Raw genomic sequence first — 7,040 nt, 5'->3', positions numbered from 1 at the left:
TATGTCCTTGAAGTAGAAGTGCTATCAGTAACAGAGGTGTCACACTCCGAGTGAAAAGCAAGTGGCCCTTGACACCCATAAAGCAGAAACCTCAGAACTGTGCATGTGTAGTAGTTTTCATGTTGGGATTTGAAACCTGGGATTCTTGTTTTTTAAATGCAATGGCGTGTTTATGTCTCATGGACTCTCAAACAGATGAGATGTTGCACAATGTATAAATCCCAGCCATGACACCACAAGTATGCTGACTGAGTCAATGGATACTTGTTTTTCCTTTAATTTGTCACCTATCTATAGATCAAAAGTTATACAGAGAATAAACATGGCTGGATTAACCTGCCTGGGGCCTCTGGGTGAAGATAAACTCTAGGCCCCAGTTATTATCTGGCATCAGTAAAGTTGCGGGCTATAAAATCAAAACAATCATCTGAAGGACACTAAAATGCTATGCAGGGCCGAGGGGATCTAAAAACATTGATTTACCTGCTTTAATCATATGAATTTAAGAATGTACAAAGCACAAAACTGAAATAATAAAGGTCTCTGAGTTAGATTTTGACACAGAGAGCTGAGACAAGAGCTCTAGAGTAGGCAATAAAAACAGTTTGAGAGGGGGATACCACACGTTACACACCAGGTCCTGAAGAGTACTGCTGCGCATGTGAAAAGGCTGTATAAAGCCTGTTGTGGCCTCAGAGGGAGCTGCCAAATTGTTGGCGGGCGAGTTGCACTGTGGGTAATGTAGGCGCAAGAGTTTGACAAGGAAGGAGAATGCCTGGAATGGTTTGGTATGTGAAGTTATGCTGCATCGATTTGAAACCTTTTGTCAGTATTCAGACAATGAATACAATCCACAATCACTGGAAATTCTCATTATTATTATTATTATTATTATTATTATTATTATTATTATTATTATTATCCCAAATAAATATCCAATCAAATTAACACAAATCAGCGTTAGCACAACACATGTTAGATATAAATACAATTATATTGTTCTACAGTAGAATCCTTAGAGCGTGTAGTAGTTGCAGTGACCTTGTATGTTTTATATATGGGGTCATGGTTATGTCTATATTGCTTTAGACCCAATACTATCCCGAGCTGCAGTATGCTAGCCCTGCTTTTGTAATGACTGACAGTGATTGTGTATCAGCAACATTCCCTTTCATCAGTGATTAATTACATCAAACTCAGTTAGCCTCAAAATAAGATGTTGCTCATTAACCAGGCACAATGGGGAACTGATACCTGCGCATTTCCCATTCTTTGTGTTTAAGCAGCGGGAGAGTCAGGGCGCGCTGCCCTTTGTGCTCATAAATTCCATCATCTCTGTATGCAAAGGTGAGGGAGTCACGGCTGCGTGTCGCCAGCAGTGGACGAAGTGATGAAATCAAAGGGACTGTGTGCCATCCTGACGACACTGCAAGAAATATTAGCAGCCCCTCTGATGTGGCGCTGGGACTTTAAATATTTCAGTAAAAGCCTGAAAATGAAACATCTTCACTCGCCAACACATTCGAGAAATACATCTCTCATATTGTTGCCTTTTCATGACAAATCACTGACAGGTCCCTGGAAGCAGCTGCTGAAACAATATGAGCTTATGTCACCTTGCTGGCATGTTTCCGCGTGTTTATTGAGGTTTGACTACTTGTTGACAGAAAGGAGCATTTTCGCTCGAACGACAGAAGCGTTGTTTGGCTTTACGCATTCCGCCTGCACACAGCCTGACTGTATACGTGCGTGTGTGTGTGTTCCTCCCTCCTGCCTCTCTGCATCTGACAGTGTCCCTCCCTCTTTCTCTCTCCTCCTCCTTCTCTCATTAGGCTTTTCACCGGCAAAACACCGACACACTCCCTTTCCCTGAAACCGGGGAATAGACGCGGAGCGGCGGCAGGAGCAGGATTGACCTCCCCCGGTGCGCACCATCCATGGTCCTCCCCTGGATCTCTGTCTGACAGGAGGGTAGGTTGAAATATTGCTATTTTCCTCCTGCCAGTTTGCTCATGTCGTTGGAAGCCCGGGCTTGGTTATGTTAAACGATTTGTTGAATGTCGGGCTTTAAGGTTTGCGAGATATTTCCCGTGTATTTGTGCGTTTTACGCGCAATTCGTCATTGATTGCGATGCTTTGTTTTATTCGCTTTGTGCTTTTGGCTGCTGCATTGTAAATGTCTTTTTTTAAAGCTGCAGCTGTTCAAAAAAACCATCATTTCATAACGCGCATGGACTTTGCCCGCTTGCTTGCTGTCCTCCACCGGGGGATGAATGTTACAGTGGGAATGAAGCAGAAGCAAGTTGTAGCGTCGTTTTGTGCCCACTGGCCCAGTCACTGTTGACATCCAACCTGAAACCTGCAGCCAGGCAGTTAGACCCCTCCAGTGTCTCCTCCTCTGCTACCTAGACAGCCTCTTCACGGGCTGTCCTCACCTACAGCACGGCCTTCGCTGTCATTTAGGATTTTTCATGTCCTTCAAAGTTGCGCTGGGCTTCAGAGATCAGCTGTTTTCTACTCCTTTCAGTTTGTGTCTCAGCCTGTCAGAAGAAACTGGATCTGCATTTGGTTTAGTCAGTGTATGCTCCAACACACCCAGCACTAATTATGCAACAGCCTCATTGACAGCTGCACATACAGGCTTGGGACTTGCACAGTGTTGCCTTTGTCACACTCTCTCATCAACACCTCTGCTTTGCCCTCACAAAGTGGTTGAGTTTGCTTTCAAAACACTTAAATCAATTTGTTAATTGATTTTGGCCCTTTGTGTTACTCACGGTGTAATAGTATGTCCGTGATGTGTGAATGGTTTCAAATACAGGCTTCAGCCGAATGCTGTAGAGACGTTTGGCAGAGGTGAAGCAGCACTCTGCCTGCATGCTCAGGCAGGTCCATGTATGGAAATGAGCCCACCTTTGCCCCCTCTGGCTTTCAACAGTTTTGTGGAATTATATACAGTACTGAAAAAGAATGTTTCAGCTCTGCACGGGTAGGCTTCACCTTCCTGATGCTTAGCTTGAACTTTTATATTTCTACCTCTATGTCTGGCGAGTTAGGTAATCTCTAAGGCTGTTGCAAAAAACTGTGCAAATAACATTTCCAAGAAGTTCTACATTAAGACAAGTTATTATATCATATTTCTTATTATGTTTGCTTGTCATGTCCCAGTGTTTGTGTAAGTCAGACCAAGTGTAGCACGGTTCCTCTGCAGTGTTGTGGCCTGCTCCCTGTCGCCGTACAGGTGGGCTTACGATACTTCGTCACACTCTTCCTCCAGGCCGCACACACTGTCAGCCTCTTCTAGCAGACCTGCTGTCACACAGCATCCGTGTCGTTAACATCGGCCACACTCCTGCGCCTGCTGTGTCAGCCTGCCAGCCAGCCTCCCTCTGAGTATCACCTGATGCTTTTTCACCCCCCCCCCCCCAAATGCCAGGGAGCCATTATCTCATCTCAGCACCAGCACCAGTTTCTCCCCTCTTTGCTCATCAGTACCCCAACATGAATTTGTGGTCGTACAGAGTTGAGACACATCAAAGTGAGTCAATCTCAAAGATTCCCCGTGTGGCTTTTCCTCTTTACCGTGGTGTGTATGTGCACAAAGGCTCGCTGCTATTGTAGTGTGTGCATGTCAGTGTTTGTGCGTGAGTTCAGATGCCCGAGGGTGCTGCTGGGATTTCACAGCCCAGCATGCTGCCATTCTCCATTTGCAATTCAAATGAGCATGTATGAGGCATCCAGTGAGACTCCTCTGTGTCTCATTGGAGACAATCACTCCTTGCTCTTGCAAGTTAACTCAACCACTTCTTATTGACTTCTCCTTTGGAAAAAGCGAGCAGTTAGTGGCTCCTGTGTATGAAACACAGGCAGAATATTTTCAGGTGGCCACTGAGTCATAGTTTATTTTGTACATACTGTAGCTCTTGGCACAGGCTTGGAATGCTGTATGATTGTGTGGGGTCACCTTGATGTTACCACTGACGATGCCAAGGCATGCAACAGGTTGTATGTGCATGCTTGTCTGTCTGTGTGTGTGACTGTCATTGCTGTTGGTCCCGCTGAATGTTCTTCGACCCGCTGTTCAGCTGGGCCAGCAGTTCAGTGTGGTCACGTCTCTTCCTGCCCGCTGAACACCAGTGACTAATCACACGTGCATAAACAGAGAAACACAAACATACATTTGTACTTCTGTGCTTGTGAGGCTCCTTATTGACATCATCCTAATTCTTAACAATAACTGTATCCATTATAGCCACATATGTCATCTAACCCTTAACCCATTTTGATACTATTTCTGTTTATGGAAATAACCTTTCATTGTGTTTGCATTCTGTTGTCGCCTCTTGCTAAACTTGTTTTCACTGATAATGACATAGTCTTCTTTTCCTGCACACAGTCAAATTGCGTACCCAGACACACGGGGATTCACAGGAAGTGATGCTTGCATGTAGCAGATGTGAAGCAGAAGACCAAAGCTGCTGCGTGCATGTAGTTTGGAACATTTGATATATATATATACATAATCGAAGACATGAATGTCTTCTTCTGCCATACAATAAACCCTCTCAGCCCTTGTTTTTCCCACAGGGGTACATACACGTGTCATTTTTGGAAAGAACCTGTTATATTAAAACACTTAAGGGGCGATGTGACCATAATCTTCTATCATGGCATATATCATTTTATATCACAGTAAAGGCATATATCATGGTACATTATAGTATAGTTTTGTAAAATCAATGAAATAACCGTACCATACTTCATCACATTTGATTATTTTCTTATTTTATTTGGAACACAAAAAACAAAACAAAAAAACAGCTGCCTCACACTTAAAACAGTAAAACAAATTTTCTGTCATTATCGCTCCCTAAGGCTGTTTTCTCAAATAAACTCTAGGTAATGTCCACAGAATCCAAGAGTCCAATGACATGCACCAGGAGGAGGACTCATCCACAATCATGACTGTTTTTGTATTGATATCAATACTACATATATTTGGACATATCCGTCACATCAACCAAAAAATGGAAAGCAACATACAGACAGGCAGAAAAGACAAAGCACAAAGCAGCTACACTCTGTGCAACGTCATCAACACACCCACTGGCTCGCTGTGCAGCAGTGCATACTCTGTGAATGACAGTGTGTAAATATGGCTTAAGGGTTAGCTCATCAAGTGGAAACAGTGCAGCCAAATCTCTACCAGTGGTCACCTTTTTACTGTCGCACAGTGTTTGAACCGTCATATCGCCCAACCCTACATCAGACTTTTAGAGCACTTGTCCAGAGCCACAGAAGACAGTTTCCAGCTGCTATCATGGCTGACGGCTCTCCATGATGAGCAAGCTGACCTGTATGTTTAAAATCAGTGGAGTGCCCCTTAAAGGTTGATAACTTTAACCCTGAAGCTGAACGTGGTTCTCTATACAGGAGCACATTCAGAGGTCAGTGACCAGAAAAACATGGAGTCTGTACACTTTAAATTCTGTGTTAAAATGACTGCTTACGACTTTCTATATGCAAATCAAGCATTGTTTACACACCATGCAAATAATACTTGATACCTGATAACTGGGTTATTGATTGTTGGCAGATATTGCAGTACTACAGTAGTGCAGTGCACAGCAGCTTTGTGTTTGTTTACCCGATATGCACAGAGACCTAATCTTAGACCTAAATCACTGTTTTACATGCTCTTTTATCAGCTTTGTTTGGAATAACCAAAAGAGGATAACAACATTACCGCAGCTGAATCCAGTAATCACAGTGGCTGCACGCTTTTGTTTTATGGGAATTGAATTAAGCCTCATCTGGATGCTGCTTCCACTGCAGTCCGGTCTAAATCTTGTTAGGGTGCAGACTTGAACATCATACTGTTTCACTGTCTCATCTGTAATAGTGTGTCTGGGGGTTTTGAGCTACACTGTCTGCAGTTATTTGCAGTGGTCAAATCCCTTCTTCATCCTTCTGTTGAGGGTCTCTCCCCAAAACCAGTTGCAGTCCTGTCGCTGTCTGTCTGATCAGGGCATTATTTTGAGCTGTTTTTACTCACATCTGCATCATTCTGTCTGCACTCGGATGTGAGAGCAGAGAAACAGAAGCTATTTCATGCAGTAAGACGGTTTTATTTCACCATTCTGTTTCCCACCTTCAGTCATGTCGCTCTTCAGAGTTGATGAGAAGCATCACATTGTCCTTCTGAAGGGGAGGCAGCGAGCTTTACCCTGAGCAGCAGCAGCTCAGCTTGCCTCAGCCTGATGATTACAGTGAGTCAGCAGGTTCTCCATTTTTTTCCCCTTTTTCCCCTTCCTTTGCATACCTACACTTGTCTCCCTCGCTCCCTCTCCACTGCTGCCTTCTTTGAACAAATCCCTTGCTTCTCAAGGATGAGACTCATCATGTTGTTGTCTGGCTTTGATCTGGTGCAACGATACCCATAATGCTGCTCATTTCTGTCTCCCCACAGCAAAGCAGAATTCATATTTCAGGCAGAGTTGGTTCATGTGGGGAAAGGGAACAGTTGCCACTTCTTTTTGGACCGTTTATTCTGCCCTCAATGTGGTCTGCAGCAGAAACACTTTTCTCCAGCTATTTTGGCCTCTTCCAACAAAACCAAGCCAGCAGCCATTGTTTTCTTTTGGCCACTTCACACTTGGCAATCATTAATTAGAGCCTTTGCATTCAACAGTTGTGGAGGAAGGCTAATTCCATTGTTGATCTGTGTTCATTTCCCTGATGATTAGAGTCTGTGATTGCCAGGGTCTCCCACATTGTGGAATGCTGGTGAATCGAGGAAAATAGCGCTAAGGTTGATCTTGGTGCAAACTATTTATAGATACATAAAACAAGGCCTAAAAAGAGGACTAAGAAAAAAAATGGAGTTGCAAAAAAAAAGTTAAAATTCACAACAGTAACCTGCTTGTTACAGGAGGAAGAGTTGATTTGCACACATATATTTTTACACCATGATTAAGTTGCATGCTGCAGGTATAGTTAAGTGAAGTTTCTCTGGCTGAATTTGATTTTTGAGGACGGTG

At 43.6% G+C, this 7,040-nt stretch overlaps 1 protein-coding gene across 16 annotated transcripts in view; it reads left to right on the top strand.

Moving 5' to 3' along the window:
- The first annotated feature begins 1,806 nt into the window (after positions 1–1,806).
- LOC143334276 (band 4.1-like protein 1) overlaps positions 1,807–7,040 on the top strand; it is a 77,999-nt gene continuing 72,765 nt past the window's right edge. For 9 of the 16 annotated variants that reach the window (XM_076753127.1, XM_076753068.1, XM_076753053.1 and 6 more), the window contains exon 1: positions 1,828–1,971. The gene's annotated coding sequence lies outside the window, so the exon portion shown is untranslated. Of the gene's footprint in view, positions 1,972–7,040 lie in introns of all 16 variants that reach the window. The other 7 variants (XM_076753119.1, XM_076753077.1, XM_076753044.1 and 4 more) reach the window with 3 other exon arrangements.

The sequence above is a fragment of the Chaetodon auriga genome, chromosome 2 (genome assembly GCF_051107435.1).
Source record: "Chaetodon auriga isolate fChaAug3 chromosome 2, fChaAug3.hap1, whole genome shotgun sequence".
Taxonomy (NCBI): domain Eukaryota; kingdom Metazoa; phylum Chordata; class Actinopteri; order Chaetodontiformes; family Chaetodontidae; genus Chaetodon; species Chaetodon auriga.
Note: the sequence above shows the minus strand (reverse complement) of the source record. Positions and strands in the feature narration are given on the sequence as shown.